This window comes from Parus major, chromosome 5 (assembly GCF_001522545.3).
Source record: "Parus major isolate Abel chromosome 5, Parus_major1.1, whole genome shotgun sequence".
NCBI lineage: Eukaryota > Metazoa > Chordata > Aves > Passeriformes > Paridae > Parus > Parus major.
This window is the reverse complement of record NC_031774.1, coordinates 27,308,090-27,325,951: the sequence shown is the minus strand read 5'-3', so window position 1 is coordinate 27,325,951 and position 17,862 is coordinate 27,308,090. Positions and strand designations below refer to the sequence as shown.

The following is a 17,862-nucleotide window of genomic DNA, read 5'->3' as shown; positions in this document are numbered from 1 at the left end:
AGCAAACACTCCTATCTGGAGAAGTGCCCTCAGGTAACAGTTGGGTTTTGTTTTGAGGTTGGTGATAGGAGAGTTTTTCATGTGTTGAGTGTAGATAGGAGGAAAGGCCCTTCCTTGGGCTTTGTTAAAACCCAAATATTTAAAAAGTCAGGGAAGTGTGAGGAATACTTATGATAAAGGTATTGAAAGTTGGTGTTGAAAGCAACCCAAGATGGTAAATCGAGACACTATTGCAATGTAAGGAAAGAAGTGAGTGAGCAGCATGATAGGAGTCCCTTCTCAGCAGTAAGCTTTGTGTTATTACTGACAGCTGTTCTCGGGTATCTTACCACCTATTTTGGGTGTTCAGTGTGCAACCAGTCTGTCTGCAGAGAATGTTTGTAAAATTCTTAAAAATGTGTTAAAAATGTATGCATCTTAGAGTACTGTATGAACACGGTGACTGCAATCGTCTGCTGCACATGGGTTTGTTGTGTGGTGTCCCCCATGTGCAGTGGAGTTGTGTTTCCTTAGCACTTTGGCTTTACATGGCTGTGGTGCTTGAGACACTGGTGATGGTGAACTCCTTTTGGCCATCATCTTAACTAAGTATGTAGTCCCCTCTGAAACAGCATAAAAATATGTCTTTAGTTTTGCAAACATTCCCGTCTCAAGTATAATCTTTCTGTTTACTAAGCCCAAAGTGGAACTGCTAATTATTCTGTATCCAGACACTGAAGTGAGATATGGGGTGGCTTTATTTTGGAGCCCAAACGTCTTTTGGTCTAGCATGTCACTAATGCTGTGTTCTTCAAATATTTGAAACTGAGCTGGAAATTTTTCTATGTAATTGCTAGATTATAATTTTGGATATTTCTTAAAAATTAATTCAGTTTTTTTTTTTAATGCTGGAAATCAAGCAGACAATGCAGGAGGCTGGCTTGGATGAGCAGGGATCTTCTATTAGAGCTTAGGAAAAAAAAGAAAGTGCATGTCCAGTGGAAGCAGACTCTGTTGTCATGGTAGGAATGCAGATGGGCTGCTTGCCACTGAAGGGAGGAAATTCTTGTGGCTGAAGCTCAACTGGAGTTGAAGCTGGGCAGTTTGCTGGGTGTGTATAAAAAGAGAAGGGCTATAGGAAATGGGATAGCATCAGGCTGGTGACTGGTCATTAGTGGGGTCCTGCAGGGCTCCATTTCAGGCCTAGTTCTCTTCAACATCGTAAAAAATGATTTAGATGTAGGACTAGAAGGCATACTGAGTACGCTGGCAGATGATGGGGTAGGTTCCTTGAAGACAGAGAAGTCCTGCAGAGGGACCAGGACAAATCACAGGGCTGGGCAATCACCAAATGGATGAAGTTTTAACAAAGACAAGTGCTGGATTCTGCATCCAGGATGGGGCAGCCCTGGATGTATGGACAGACTGGGGAATGAGAGGCTGGAGAGCAGCACTGTGGGCAGGGACTTTGGGGTCCTGGTCATTGGGAAGTTTGGATATGGGTCAGTAGTGCCCTAGCAGCCAGCCAGGAAGGCCAACCCTGTCTTGGGGGAATCAGGCACAGCTGGGCAAGGGAGGGGATTGTCCTGTTCTTCCAGTGGTGTGTGCTCTTTGGGGCACCACAGTATAAAAAAGATACAAAGCTATAGGGGAGTGTCCAGAGGAGGGCTACAAAGATGAAGGGTCTAGAAGGAAAGCCATATAAGAAACAGCTGGAGTCAGGTGACTTGGTAGGCCTGGAGAAGACTGAGGCGAGACCTCATTGCAGTCTGACTTCTCAGGAGAGGTACTGAGCTCTTCTCTCTGATGCCCAGTAGCAGGATCCAAGGGAATGACATGAAACTGTGTTAGGAGAGATTTTGGTTGGGTATTAGGAAAAGGTTCTTTCCCCTGAGGGTGGTTGAGCACTGGAACAGGGAAGTGGTCACAGCATCATCCTGACAGAGTTCAAGAAGCGTTGGAGCAATGCTCGGAGGCACAGGGTGTGATTGCTGGTGTGTCCTGTGCACGGCCAAGAGATGGACTTCAATGATCCTTGTATGTCCCTTCCAACTCAGGATGCTCTGTGAATCTGCAGTATGTATGGGTGGAGAAAGGTCCATTAACAGGGTGCTCTAGTTTGGGTTTGATTTGTCTATGGCACATTAGGGCTACAGAACCACATCTTCAATTCCCTTTACATCAGTCACCTGCTATATTTTTTCCAAATGTTGCTGCTGAATCTCTTGGAATAATAATCAAAAGTGCATCCAAGCCTAATTTTGAAGTGTATGAAAAGATTTTGAGTATGCTTGTACCTGATAAAATTGGTATTCCAGCTGGAGTGGTTTTTTTTTCAAAGTGATGAACAGTAGTCTGAGGTAACTAGTAAAGCCAGTAAGATGAGATTTTTTTATTAGTGTGTCTTGGAGCTCAGCTCTCTCTTGGCAATGGCTGTTTTAGCAGTGTGGGATGGGATCTATATTTTCCTAGCAAAGTAGAGAACTTTTTGCCTGGGAAGTTCTGGGTGTTGGGGGCAGCTACACCAGCCTGGACACAAGCCCATGTAGCCCCTGGAAGGGCACACGGTGCTTTTGTCCTCCCCCAGCCTGGCTGCTCCTTCCTACCTGCTGTACTTACAGGTGTGTGCGCAGCTGCAGGGTGGGCTGAGTCGAGGGATCAATCCTGCTGAAAGCCAACGCTCCCAGAGACAGGGGAAAAGAGCTCTGCCTCTTCCCTGTCAGAAGCACCTACGTGCTTTATAATGTGTTTGGCTGGCCCTGTATGGCCTTAACTGTGCTTGTCTCCCATGTTCTTGCTCTAAATTATTTCAATTCCATGTAATGCATTACTGATGTTTTCTTTTCCGTGCTTTTCCTAAGCCAGTCATCGTGCATTTGTAGTAATGATGCTGTCATATTGTTAAGTCTTATTGTTAAGACTGGGTAAAAATAATTTAATACCTGCCATAGGCTCCTTGTAGACACTGTTAGTAGCATTATATAAACCTAGGGATTTTCATAGTGGGTCTTCAAATGAATAGGGAAAACAAAATGCTGTTAGGTAATTTAAATGGCCACAGTGCATCTGAGATGGTCTTTTCTACATATTCTTATCTGTAAAAGAGTTTGAAGCCTTGTCTGTGTGTTCTCTTGGAATGCAAAAAAAATTAAGTAAAGATAACTGGATTTTAACTTCAGGCATGCAGAAAAGCTTTTTTTAGGTAAGAATGATGTGGACACTATTTCAGAATGATTACTTGACTTCAGGTTTCTTATTATTTAGTGCAAGAGAATAACTTTTTTTTCTGGAGACATTCCTTAATCTATGTATTTGAAGGAATGTCATGTGGAGTTTATAACTTCTACTTAACTCTCCTGTTACTGAAGCTCACTGAGTTGTGCAACTTTTCAGTTGTTGGATATGAATAGACAACTACTTCTCTAAAAGACTAAAAGAAAAAGTGTTAATTTTTTCCCTCAAGATTTATAGCCACTTTATTTTCACACTAAATGGGTGGAATATAAACCTTTGGTGGCATGCTTGTTTGGATGAATTACTCAAACAGGCTCTTCTCAAAGCCTATATTTAGAAGAGCATTTATGTTCTGCACTAAAGGATATATGGAAGTAGATGAAAAATGGATGTGTTCCTGTGGATTCCTGACTGTGGTGGATTGTGATTCAAATGGACTAAAGCAGAAGATGCTATTTGGATTGTGAAATTGCTAAAAAAGAAATGTTTGTTTGCAATATATGGGTTTTACACTTCTCTTATTAATTCTCCCTTTACATTTGAAATTTTTAGCCTGCCATAAGATCAGAGTTTTCTCTTTAATGGAAATCTGACACACACAGAGTATTGGATAAAGAACTGGATGTGGATAGTGGGTGTTTCTGGCTGGGTGAGTTGGGTTCTTCTGTGGCTGAGCTGAGCCTGCTGGAAACAACACGGCTGTCTTCTGGAGGAGTGCAGCTGCTGGTGGAGGTGTTTGCACCTCCTTCTCAGTGGTTCTGTGGCTTGGCAAAAAACACAGACTCCCTTATTGCCAGTGTTGTGTTCTCAACACACCCTTTTTAGTTTTAGGTTAGCATCTAACAGTAGCTTCTGCAACTTCTGTAATTTTTGGTCAATTACACTGGTGCTGGAGGTCTGCAGTTTGTAACACTGAAGAACCTTTCCTTAAAGAGTACCTTTTTGTAAAGTAAAAATAAACTCTGTTTTTTAAACATCTAAATAAAAAAACCCAACTTATATTGTCATTTTATTAAGTCAAACTTATGTTATCATTATCTTAAGTCTGCCCTTGTACTTCTAGGTTATGTTTTTCCCCAGCATGAATGAACAGTTACTGAAGTGTAGAATGTCAGGTTGAGTCACGTGGAAGTGTTTAATGTACTTCATTAGGAATATATAGCCTTACTGTTCTGTTTCTTCATAATCTAATTTCTCATATAAATAATTTTCTTAGTTTGTTTCCTAGAATTGCAGTTTGATTAGAATCAAGGGTGTCTAATATTCCTCTTAGGATAAAATAATGAATTGTTCAGCAGTGTATGTTTCTCTCCAAGGGTTTTAGTTATGAAGTGTTTTGACTGCAGCATTTGTAGATAAACAAATGTGCTTTGTCCCCTTCCAGTCCAAAAATACAGCAGAAGACCCCTGACTTCATTTTATCTCCATCTCTAAGTTGGATTCAAGCATCTTGGAATTATTCATTTGTCTTCAGACCGTGATACTTTTTAAGGTTATGGGTCTAGTGTCAGGCTTAGTGTCAGTAGTCCACTGACACTATCTGGGTAATTTTTCTGGCCTTGAGTTGAACATTTGAAGCTGTGAATGAACTTTCATGGGTCCATAATAGGTAGCTTTAATAATAGTCTTGGGATTCAGAGAGTATTTCTTATATTTCTCTTTTGGTTTGGGTTTATTAAAAGTATTATGTTCAGAGTGTTCTGCAATTCTAAGCTCTTTCTTCCCACAGATAAATAAGCACCAAGTTCTCAGAATGTAACATATTTTATTAAAGAAATGGCAGCAACTTCAAAATGGACAAGAATCAAGGCAGATTCCAAAACTTGTCTGTTCAAATAAAAATCTGGCATTGAAGAGGCTTCTGGTCTTCATGGCTGGGCATGTAGTCTGAGAAAAATTGTATTAGCACTGAGTTTTCTTTTTTTTATGTGCAATTTTACTAATATTCTGTAGCTGGTTCTGCTGCAATTCAAATATTTTCTCATTTGAAACTGAATATAAAATCTGATTTGTTTTTCCTTTACCCTTTCTCCTTGGAGATCTATCAAATTATCTTCTGCTTTAGATTTAAGCTCTTCATGGAAATTAATCATTCTGACCCCCAGTGAGGTAAATATTATTTTCATTAATAGGAAAATTGCAAAGCAGACAAGTAAAATTGCTTGTTTGAATTATGCAGAACTCTAGACATGTGGTCAAATTGTTAGACTGCCTGTTTTCAATAAATTCTTTACGAAACTTTTCTAATGTAAGCTGTAATAATATTGATACTGTCTAAGCAGACAGAAAAATTCTTCTTCTTGTTTCCTGAAGCGTTGTGTTACCAAGAGGACAACTATGAAATATTTTATATCTTGAACTGTGGATAAATGAGCTGTCTACTGAGATGAGTACAAAACAGCTTGCAGTTTTCCTGGGGAAACAAAGAATCCTTTTAAATTTTATCTTTATCTGGCAAAAAGCATGAAGGTCCTTTAATGGGTAGAGAAACCTCCACTCTAATGGAAATGACCAAGTCTGCCAAGTGAATCAAATAGGAATGGAAATGTAAGGTGCTTGTGTCTTACAAAATAACAGATTATCAGTTTCTGTGAAATGCAGGAGAGAATATCTTAAATATCTTACTTTTGGCTTTTTCAGAAGGATGGAAATAATGAGTTCTGCTTTATCTTAAAGACCCTGTAGAGGAAATTTTTTTTGCTCTTGAATGGAGGCTTGTAACATAGAGCAGAAGTTTGGTTACGTATGCAAAAAGCTTTCTAGCTAAAGAATTGTGTCTTGTTATTATAGTTGAATTTTCAATTAGGAATAGAAGATATGATTTATGGAGTGTGAAACTTAGAGATTACTAGGATTTTCAGTTTTTACGCAGTTTCAAAGCTTTTGAAGACAATAAATTCTCCTTAACAGTGGAATTTTTCATATTATCTTGGATATTTTGAAACTACAGTATGTAGTTAATACCTTTTTTAGTGAATTTTACAGCAGTGTGCATCTATACAACTTTTTACTGGGAAGCTTTCTTCTGCAGCAAGTGTTTGTTTCTGGTGTGCTGTGAGGGGGACTGGACTGGAGGCTTACAGCACAAATGCACTTGACTAGAATCTACATTTGGATATTCAGTGTTCAAATGCCTTTAGTAATAAAGGGCCAAGTAATGGAGCTTCTGCAATATTCCAGTATGTTGTGAAAGATGGGGCAAATGTGATTTCACGTATTGTTTGATGGCACGTGTTCAGTGATGGCACCTCATTGCTCTTAATTTGTTCACTGTTAGGCAGATCTTTGCCTTCTTCTTTTGGACACCTAATTTGCATACCTAATGTTTTTGCTTAAATTTTCTGTATTACCAATTTATTGAAGCGCTGCTGAAAATCCTTCATACAAAGAGAAATCATTATTGGCCTTTACCATGGGTGCTAGAAGTTGGAAGACCAATATTTTTGATGAACACTTGGCTGCTGGATGACCTTGGCAACTCCTTCTCTTCTCTTGATTTTCCCCTTCTTTACATTTTATTTAATGATAAGTACCTTATCTGCTAGGCACTTTGAACACCTATCAGCCTGTGAAAGCATCCTAACAGCAGCATATTCTCTATGGTACTTCGTCTGTTTTTATTGACAAACAGCTTTAAAATCCCAAAGTCTGTTGAGACACCAGCTCAGTCTTTCTTTTAACAGCAGACAGATGGATTAAAATGAGTTTTCAAATTGTGAATGTGCAAATTCTGTGCTGAATTTGCCCTAAATGTTTCTCCAGCATTTTCTGCTGTAGACAGATTATTAGTTCTTTCTTTGGCAGCAGTAACTCATTCTATAGTGTGAAATCCTGTCCTTCTTTCATAGTTTAGCTGTGGCTGCTAGATTTAAAAGTAATAGAATGACTTCTGTGAAGAGAAAACCTAACTTGTAAAGAGGTAATATTAGTATGAAGGATGGGTCATTACCTAATGTAAGGAGGGGGGAAGTGGACTCTGTATTTGTTGATAGTTTTCTTCATTACAAACTGACATATTTGCATACCTTGCATTAAAGTGCTTACTGTTATCAGGAATAACTCCAAAGTTCACATTTTCATGGTTGTGCTCTGTAAACTCGATGTTTCACTTCAGTTAGTCCAAGTCTGGATGAAAGCACTAGTTCATAGATAAGGAGCTCTTTCAGTTGGGCAGCATCCTCTTTGTGTAGGTATTTTACTTGTGACATGTGCAGTTAGTAAAGATAAACATTAAGCCATTTGTATGCTATTACAGTCACACTGTAGAAAAACTAGAGGCTAGAAAAAACTGGCCTCAGTTTAGAAGTCTCTAAGCCACGGTGGTTGTGAATAATCAGGAAAAGTTACTTAATGCAGGAGAATGATGTTGTGAACATCAGAAGAAGCCTTTTACTGTTAAATTAATTTAAATGAAATTTTGTTTCACTAACACTTTTGAGAAAAATGTTAAGAATTCCAGTAATTGACTCTTGTTGACAAGGCAGCAGAGAAGCTAACTAATTGAATGCGTTGGTGCTAATTTTGATTGATACTGTGTAATTATGATGTCAAAGGTATTTAACTTTGTATCAGGCTGCAAATCTGCTTCAGACTTTTAGTCTACCCTGGAGAGAAAAAAATACATAAAATGGGAAAACCCAGACACTCCCCCAGCCTGAGCTATTTCACATAAGAGTATGAGAAAGTTAAAAGGTTTCACTAGTTCAGCCTACTTCCTTGTCAGTAGCATATCTCTGAGAAACTCTGGAACGTCTTAGTGTCTGAAAAGCAAAAAGGAGATGTTCTCTCTGAATTTTGATGTCAGCAGCAGCAGAGTATCCTCTGACAGCCCTCTGTGCTCTTCTAGCTTTTTTTCTTTCCTAATAGCTTTGGTCTAACTGGAGGCCTTAAAGCCTGAAGGTAAAAGACAGCCTTCCAAACTAACTTGAGCTGCTCTGTTCTCACCAAGAAGAAATAAAACTTCATTTCTTACCTAAAAGCAAAATTTATGGAGAATACAAGAGATCCAGTTATTGTGGTCATGACTTTTGAAGCAAATGTTCTTGAGACTGACAAGCCAAGCATGAAGGGATATGCTTTCTTAGGATGTAAACTCTGTGTGTGATTCTTTTGTTGTGTAATATTTTAATGTATTTTTGGTTTATTAGAATTATATGGTGATTAGTATTGAGAGAGGTTTTATTAATGTCAGAAATAGTACTTCACTGTTCACCAAGGAGAATGTCAAGATGGCTGTGATTTCAAAGGTTAGTAGTAATCTGTACACCTTATTTTATTATAAACAACTTCATCTTTTCCAGAATTAGGGATTTCAATTGTTAGAACTTTTTATAAACCATTATTTTTTTTGTTCCTGTTTCTCTTCTCGGTTCTATGTTTTCTACCATTTCATATTCATTCAGATCCTCCTTGTTCAGGAGGTTTTCCTGCTGGTGAGTTTCGTAGCTCCCATTGATACTTCATCCCTATTTGTCTTTCTGTCCCAGAAGAATTTGTGCTTCAGTGAGCCTCAGGAGTATTTTATAAGTAATTTTAAGAACTTAGTTGTGACTCTGCCAAGTGTGCTGCTTTTGCTTGCCATATAGTTTAGGCCAGGCTAGGCTTGGTGCTTTTCAAAATCCTGTCTTACCTGTGTTTCTGTTGTGTATGAGTAATAGGCATTAGTCCTTAACAATCATACAGTTGGAAAGTTGTAGAAGAGTTTACACTGTACTAATGTTACTTATCCATTTCTGTCATTCAGCATCTTCAGTGACAGCATGTCTGGTTGGAGATGAAACTTGGGGCTCTGTGAAAGCTTTGGTTGCAGATGGCTTCTCAGGAGTGCTGCTCTGTGGGCTGTTCTCTGTTGTGGCAGTGTTCTGTGGGTGAAGGAATTCAGTCATCTGCTAGGCACAGGGCTTTGAAGTTACCAGCCCAAACAGTCAGGGGAATTAGGTGCTGAAGTCCTGTCTCCTTGTGACTGGTTGCAAAATAGGTTGTAGGCTGGTGTCCAATGCCATGGGAGAAGCAGCATCTTTTCCCTGCAGTGAATCATCTCATGTTTATTGAAGTTCACTGGTGAAACTTGTCCTGGCTGTCTTCATTCCCCAGTAGTAATTGTGGTAATAATCAGCCAAAGCGCATACGTCAAAAGCCTTTTGTTTTTATTCTGAAGGGAAAGACAGAGCTATTAAAAGTATTTTCATAGGTTTATGATGGCATGAGAACACTTCATAGAGGCTTCTTTATTTAGGAATTATAATGCTCATAGGTGATGCCTTCTTAAGGTAAACCAAGAAGGATATTTTCCACAGATGCTTGTTCCTTCCTTCTTTTGAAAAATCTGGGTTCATTAGTAGGACATCCTGAAAGGCATGCTTACTTCTCTTAGAAGATAAAGGGTGAAGGCTATGCAGGGTAGGAAGGAAAATATTTTTTATAAGTCTCTATGAGAAAGGATCTATCTGAACTTCTTGTGGTTACTTTTTCAGCAGTTCAAACACTGTTAGATTGTGCTGAGATTAGTTAGTGTTTTCAGACAGCATTCTCTCTCCTTATGTTTTTGAGCAAGCTTTGTCTACAGTTTCAATACTTCTGATGTTATTAATTATATAAGACTTTTAAAGCTTTGAACTGCTGTTCTGCAGGTGACTTGCTGTTTTGTGAGAACAGCTTTTACAGGCTGTGGCAAAGAAGTGGGGGAAGTGAAGCATTCCTTGGGTAGGTGGTGGATTCTGAGATCAGAGAGATGAATCTGCAAGGATTCCTCCTCTTGTAGTACTGCATATTGATAACTGGAACATAGCAAGCAACCCTTGAATTGTCTTCAATTAACACGTTTTGGTTTGTTCAAGGGTGATGTCATAAAATAGCCTTTTTCAGTAGAACCAAGTTCTTTCTTCCCTCCCTCCTTACATACGCCTACAGTGATGTTTTTTCAGTTCTACAAGTGTGTGTTTTCTCACTCTCTCTGCTGTGTAGGCGGCCTTCCCAATCACAATTAAGCTTCACAGGCAATCTTTTACAAAAAAAAAGAAAAGAAAAGAAATTATAAAAAAATCATCTTTACACAGCAGGTCTATAATACCAAAGGAAATGGAGAGTTCTGGGTCAGAATTAGTGTCTCTTAGTAATACTTGAATTGGCAAAAAATTTCCCCCCCCCCAAAAAAACCCCAATGAAATTGCTTTCTTGACCACTACCTGTGGAAATTATTTTTTTACATTCTACCTGAGTGATTTGCCAAAATGTCAGTTGCAATGACAAACAAATAGGCTCTAAATCTTATACTTGCTTTGTTAGGCTAAGTTACAACTGAGCTTTTCTATCCTAGAATTAGAATGCGATTATAATGAAAAACACAAACTCAGTTTGTTGACAATATGAAAGTTAAAATGCAGATCTTCTGGGAGTGTTGCCTTATATTAAATATTATTTTAGTTATCTCTGCCTTTTAGAAACTGCTTTTGCTGCACTGCATTATTATTTTTTGTTTACTTGCAGCTCTTTTGCTGATGCTCCTCATTTTTCCAAGGCCTTAATTTCACACAGTATTTTGCAAATAAGCCTAAACTTAACTTGCAACAAAAAAACCCTCAGTATTTTTAATTGCTCAAAAAAGATAGCAATAACTATTTTCTTGAGTTCTGTTAATAACACTGTTTGGCATTTCTTAAAAAAATTCTGTTGATGCTATTGTTCTTGACACCAGGTGGGTATTCCACGTTTATTCCACTCTGTAAAGAAATACTTCTGGGAAAGTAGCAATGGGTGGCTTCAGATTTGCTTATCAACCTATGAAATTTCAACAATTATTACACGAGGGCCTTGTACCATGGGCTTATGTGCAGTTTGTGCTACTGTTGTAGCTGAAAGGAACCGTCTTTCTCTGTTGATGCTGTCTGGTACCTTTTCTGCTTCATGTCAACACAGGTGCTCATGTAGCTGTGCAGTGAACTGCAAAAACCAGGCTGGAGAATAATCTAGGTCTTCTTCTTTAGGCTCCTTACTTAGAGCTGTATTTTAATCTCTCTTTGATATGATTCACTGTACATCTTCTCTAACACGTGAGCTGGGTGGGAGTAGAGTAGGACAAAAATTCATTGGCAGTATGTGCTCTGCCTCCAGCTTGTGCCTCTGCGGAGTTCTTGGGGCTGCAGCATAAATCTCCATGGTTACATCTGTTTGCCCAGGCTAATTTTAGAGGACTCCTATCATCTAGAGATTCAAGCCTTTTGTAGCAATAGGCAGAGGTCAGGTGTTAAGAGTAATTCTGAAATGATACAGATTATAATCTGGGATCTGGTAAATAGGAAGGACCAGTTTTGAAACCTTTAAATTTCTTTCTACACTTGGAGACTTCTTAGGGTACTGCAGCTGGTGGCTTAGATAAAAACTCCTGCTCTCCCTCATTTTTGACATGTGTTACAGACTTTATGTTGAGCAGTGAGGAAAAAAAGTGGGCCACAGCATTGCTAAATGTCCCCTTTCTTTCAGGCATTGCCAAATGTGTGTTTAATCTCTAAATGCCTGGCAGAATGTGTTCTGGAAGAAAATAACTTGATTCAGAGAAGGGGTGATAAAAGAAGGCTTGGGATTGTTGTAGTGGGAAAATTATCATACAGACTTTCTCAGATGTGTAACTTATATGCAAAAAAATCAATAGATTCACAGCTTTATTCTCCTTCATTGTCGCTTCTGACTTCTTACAAGCACAATTTTCAGAATGCCCTTTACCTTTTGAAATATATTTCATTTGATTGCTTCCAATTCAAATTTTGTTCATGCCCATGATCTTTTTGCTTCTAGGTTTCACTGTGGTATGATTCATCAGAAGTAGATTGTGCCGTCAGCTGGGAGTTTTTGCTGAAGCTGCATGTGTCTGCTTTCTCAGGAATTTGGATAGGTAAGAGCTCATATTCTGCCTTCTCTACCTGCTGACCTTTTGGAGTACTGCTAGTTGTCACAAACTGAATGTTGTGTTTGACTGCTGATAGCATGTAATGTTCCATGCAGTGTGTAAGGGGTGGTCTCCAGCAGGATGGTTTACCCGTGGGCTGGCTGCCACAGAGTGCCAGACTGTATCCCAGGCTGTTGCTGAATGCTTCCTCTATACATCAGTGTTTTTCCAGAAGGGAGATGCAAGGGAACTAGATGGCTATTCCCTCCCCCCTCCTTTCTACTAGGTATGTGTAGAAGTGTTTGCAAAAGCAGGTTGGGCTCTGTTCAGGCTGTGTGACAGAATGCCTGCTTTTGTCACATTTTCTGAAACACAGCAGTTCTTGTAGGTGGTTTCTTTTAACCCACTTGTGAAACTAAACTCATGTTGTAAGGAAGAAAGGGGTGATTCTTCTGGATGTGCCTGATCCTTGAAAAAGACTGTTTTTTAGTACATGATCTTTCACAGAGTAATGTAATATATTAGAAGGTAAAATGGAGGCAGCAAGTGTGAGATGCTGCAGTTTTGCCCATGCAGCCTTGCCCTCTGCCTTGTACTAGATGCAAGTCCTTGACATTTGTGTAATGACCTGGTTCATATGGTATACGAAGAAAGTTAGAAAATGGCAGTGTGTGGGTTTGGGGTGTGGAAGGAGAAGAGATGTGGAGCAGTGGTGTTGGTTTTGCTAAGATGGGCAGGGTTGGATTTGTTTTCAGAAGGATCAGCTTCCTGAATTAACAGGTTGTGCAAGCAGTAGTGGCTGCCTGGAGGGAAGTGACCAGAATTTGCAATGGACTTGCAGGGAGGACAAAACTAGAGATGTCAATTAAGACCAGTTGAAGCAGATTTGCACCCAGGCAGTAAAAACATAACCCCCTCCACTGAATATGTTTTAATCATGTGTTTATTAACACATATTGAAACATATAGATACAGGATATGCAAAAGAAGTCCAGTCTGGAAGTAACAGCATAAAAAACATTGCTGCTGAAGGCAAAACTCTCCCTTATAACACAGGTTCATCATCCTGTTGGATGTCAAAAGAAACAAATAGGTTTCTTATGTGAGAGAATGTACTCTGTAGTTGTTGCAGTTGCCTTGAATGATGTTGTTGTATCAAAAGTGTCAGTTTAAAACTCTTCTGAAACACTGTCATCAAAGCTCCATTGCATTGGCAGAGATTTAGCTTCTGAGGTGGTGACAAAATCTTTCCTTCAGAGGACATATATACTGGAAACAAATACATTTGTTCACAGATCTAGTGGAGCCCTTGGAAAAGGCTATTTTAATTATTTTGTCTTTTCCCATGAGTCATTTTACCTTTTAATTTGGCATCATCTTTAGTGTTGATTTTTACAGAGAATTGTTACTGGGGTTTTCTTTGATATATAGCTCTCAAAGTTACCTTAGAGGGGAAAATAGTGTCCATGTCTTTTGCACCATACAAAAGGTTGTTTTGGTTTTTTTTTTTCATATAAAATTTGTGGTCCTAAGAGACTATTTAAGAATCATGATAGTAAACACTGTAGTGGGGCATGGACAGTGAAAAAGGTCTGTCTTGAGTAGTTATGAAGTAAGAGCAGTCTTAGTTATTAGTTTAACTTACTGGAAAGTTTAACTTACTGGTGGAAAGTAAATGAGTAGTTTTTCCCCCTACTATGTTTGGATTCCACAGTCTAGGGTTTTTGTCACACACTTTCCATAAAGAAGGATCAGGTAATTAAACTTCATTTTGCCAGTGGTGTTACCATGTTACACCACTGAAACACTGAAGGTGGTAAATTCCTTTTTATTATACACATTTTACCATTTTTGTTCAAAGTGGAAATTTTTCTCAGTGGAATTAAAAAAAATTACCTCTGTGGAATTTAAAAATATTTAAATTTCAGCCTGTAGCAAGTCTAGTAATACAAAGTTGTACTTAAAACCTAATTAATTTAATTCATTTTAGTAACAGTTGTGGTTGCTGGTTTTTTATGAATGTGTGGGCTCATGGTCTTATAGACCCAGTCTTGTTTACTGAAATTCTTGAGCAGGTTTTACAGTTGGATGTTGAACATAACCATATTAACAAGCAGCTTTTTTAAGGAACAGTATCACACTCCAATAAAGCTGATATTTGTTTGTTTTAAGTAGGGAATCTTAATTTGATTTCTAAGGATATTTAGGTGCAAAACATTCAGCAGCATAAGCTCAGTTTTGTCAATTCACCATATTCTTCTGTAGATACTGGCAGAATAAAACTCAAAAATTCTGCATGAAACTTAACATCAGATTGCTTATTTGACCTGAACTTAAAATGAAAAGGATTTGTGGGGAGTGAAGAAGAAGAGATGGCCACTGTGTGCAAGTGGCTGATGTTGACTTTAAGTTATATATTGCTGGTTTTATCTGTACTATTCTTTTCCTGTTGAGAGGTTGAAGTCCTGTGGCTTCATTTGTTCACTAGCAATAAAGCCTTGTTGGGTGGGGGTGGGGTTGAGGTGGGAAAGGTTTTGCCTCAGGAATTCTTGCTTTTTCACAGGGATCTGTGTAACAGTACATGGTGTTGTGTTCCCTGCAAAGGAAGGCAGGAGCTATTTGGGTACTGTTTCTCTGAATGGCCAGGAGGAGAGTTGTACGGAGTTGTGTTCCTTACATTTTGCAGGTCTTAGTTTTTTTCCCCAAGGTTTAGTTGGTGATTATACAAAGGATCTCTGTTATTAGGACTGCGTAGATTTGCAGTTCAAGTTTCTTCCCTGAGGAGTCTGAAGAAAGTTAGGAAGAGCCCATGCAATTAGTGCTTACAGTCTTGGGCTCTTTATAAAGAAAGGAAGGTGTTCCTTGAGGACTGCACATACATATTTTGAATGCATGTACCTGTGCACACATGCACCTGTGAGTCAGAGGAAACAGACGTATTGGATGCATCTATGTTCCCAAGTTAGTGACTGCCTTGTGTAATGTTTTTGTACTGTAGTATTGCAATGATAACTGCAGTAATTATCTTTAAATGAAAAAGGAGTAGAAAGTGCTTAGTCTATTTTTATGTTCTTTTATGTTTAAAAACATTGTGGTGAATTAGTGGGGTATATGATAGTTGACAGGTTAATTAATGTACTAGAGAACTGGAGAATTGCAGTAAGATCCTTCAGCAAAACTGGATAATATTCTTAACAGCTAAATATGTCCATTTTAGTAGGGAATGGGTGTTCATAACAAGAGTCTCACCTTCATTTCATTGTGTATGAGACTGAAAGAATTGGATATTCAGAAGATAAGTGTATATGAGTGAATGAAGAGAGGAAAGCCTGGATCCCATTAATTTTTGGCCATCTCTAAGCTGGTGAGAGTTTTATGCTTTGACACCTTTTTTCTTAGTCCAGAATGACTGATTGTTTAATAGTATGGATTGTAATGATCCACACTCTTTACTGTTAGAGGCACCTGTTGAAGAGGCAGGCCAAGAATGAGGCATGCTATGTCTGCAAACTTCTTGATTTCAGAATGGTTAGGCACACCCAAGTTAGCATTAATCTACCTAGCCTGGATTAAAAATGATTGCAAGGATTTAACAGCATGGATTTTAGTATAGCCTCTTTGAGGCTGACTACAAGTCTGAATGCTTAATCACTGCAATCCTGTGCCCTGGAAATTGAGGGTTTTGTAAAACTGAGTTCTGTAGCTTGTATAAATGTGGAGAGTTCTTGGAAGATTAAATACATACATTATTCTGTGAATTTTTCCTAGCTCTCCCTTTAAGCTGGTAGTAGTGTAACTCAGAACTAGTATGTACTTAGTATTTTGTATGATTACATTTGTATACTGATTAATAAACAAGATGTTTTCTGTTTACTAAACAGAAAAGCAGCTGATTCTGCTGTATTAGCAGTTGATTCTGGTATATTAACATTTTATGGGACTGGCTGCTGAAGAACGAGCAATTGTTGTGTTTTGATTTTTATGCATTATTCAGCTTGCACATTGCTTAAGTACCTTGTGCTATGCTTCTTAAACTTGAATAGCAATACAGTTTTGCAGTTCAATATTTTCATTGGTTCAGGTGAGTAGTAAGAATCAGCAATTAAATAAATTGGAGACATTAACCAGACCTGGCATCTGTGAAGCACAAGAAGTCCCCAGTAAGTTCGTGTACTTAATAGAACACCAAAACCCAGCAAACAAAAAATCAAACTAAAACAAAGCAACAAAAATAAACAGTCCCTCTCTCCCCTACCAAAAAAATCAAATCCCCACAACCAAAGAAGCAAAAAACAAAAACCAGCGAACCCTTGACAGAAGAGACAATAGAGCAGAAAAATTTGGACTACTAAGATTATTTACCTGCTTTTTTGCCTGTAGAGAGCAAAATATGTTATTCCTTTGTAAAATGTTTTGAGAACACATGGAACTGCTACTACTACAACTGCACTGACCATGAGATTTCCTAAATTCATGCTTCAGAACAGATGCATCAGCTTGAAGCACAGCATTTCTGTAAAAAGCTTTGAAGAACAATGTTTCTGGCAATTCAGAGATTAACAATTCTTAAATGATTCCATCTACCTAAAAGCTAAAGGTGTCCTTTTATAATTCTCCTTGATTGAATTCCTTCCTTCTCTTGGTTTCTCTCTTCTTATATACATTTTAATTTTTTTCCTCCAGTTTTTCTGTACTCTTCTTGAGCTGTAAAATCGAGCTTCTCTGTGCCAGACAAAGTAAAATAACTGCTTTGCTCTCTTAATTGGTATTCTCGCTTGTTTAAATATTAGTGGTTTAAGATTAGCCACAGCTACGTGTTTCGAGTTTTCTTTTGGGTACACAGATTCAAGGAAGCTGATGAGTAAATTGGAGTGATGCTCAGAGCTGTCACCTGTGAAGATCACAATTCACACTTTCCACTTGAGATCAGAGAAGATCGGCTTGCTTTTCAGCCTAATTGTATTCACTACTTATGCATAATGCAAACCCACAACTTAATGCTGCTCCATTTGATGAAAGATAAAGATCAGTGCCTGCTAGACAGTAGCTTTACAGATCCCATCAGCATTAGGCATTAGTCATGTTTTTTATGTATAAAACATAGCATGCATGTCTATACACATCATAATGGGAATGTATAGTTTTAGCATAAAATAACAGGTTGGAAGGGACCTCAGGGATTATCTAGGCCAATCTTTCTTGGCAAAGGCACAATTCTTTAGACACAATGACCCAGCACTCTGTCCTTCCAAATCTTAAAAATGTCGCACGTTGGGAAATCCACTACTTCTCTAGAGAGATTATTCCAGTGGCTGATGGCTCTCAGTGTGAAAAATTTCCCTTGTGTCCAATTGGAATCTTCCCAGGAACAGCTTGTGCCCATTACCCTTTGTCTTTTCCATCTGACTCCTTGGAAGAAGGGAGTCTCAACTGTCTTTGTAGCAGTAATAATAATGAAATTAATAAGTAGTGCTTCCTAGTAATCTTGCTGTGTGTAGATTTTTTAGCATGTTAATCTCTTTAGTCTTATGCTCTGTATATGTAGGTGAATTTGTCATTAGTCACTACTTCGTTCCATCAATTCCTTATGTCAAGACTTGGTTCTAATACACACCTTTTCTCTACCTCAAAGCTATGCTATTTATTATATTGACCTTTAATACAACTAATACATTATTTCAGTGAGTTTTTACAATTTATAGAATTTTTCTAAAACAAAGGAAGCTTTAAATTTTCTAATTTATCAGAGTACTTGAAAAATCAGCTTT

At 38.3% G+C, this 17,862-nt stretch overlaps 1 protein-coding gene across 3 annotated transcripts in view; it reads left to right on the top strand.

Moving 5' to 3' along the window:
* Positions 1 to 11,991: 11,991 nt before the first annotated feature.
* Positions 11,992 to 17,862, top strand: part of SIPA1L1 (signal induced proliferation associated 1 like 1) — a 134,545-nt gene continuing 128,674 nt past the window's right edge. For 2 of the 3 annotated variants that reach the window (XM_015630772.1, XM_015630768.1), the window contains exon 1: positions 11,992 to 12,100. The gene's annotated coding sequence lies outside the window, so the exon portion shown is untranslated. The remainder of the gene's footprint in view (positions 12,101 to 17,862) is intronic. The other variant, XM_015630771.2, reaches the window with a different exon arrangement.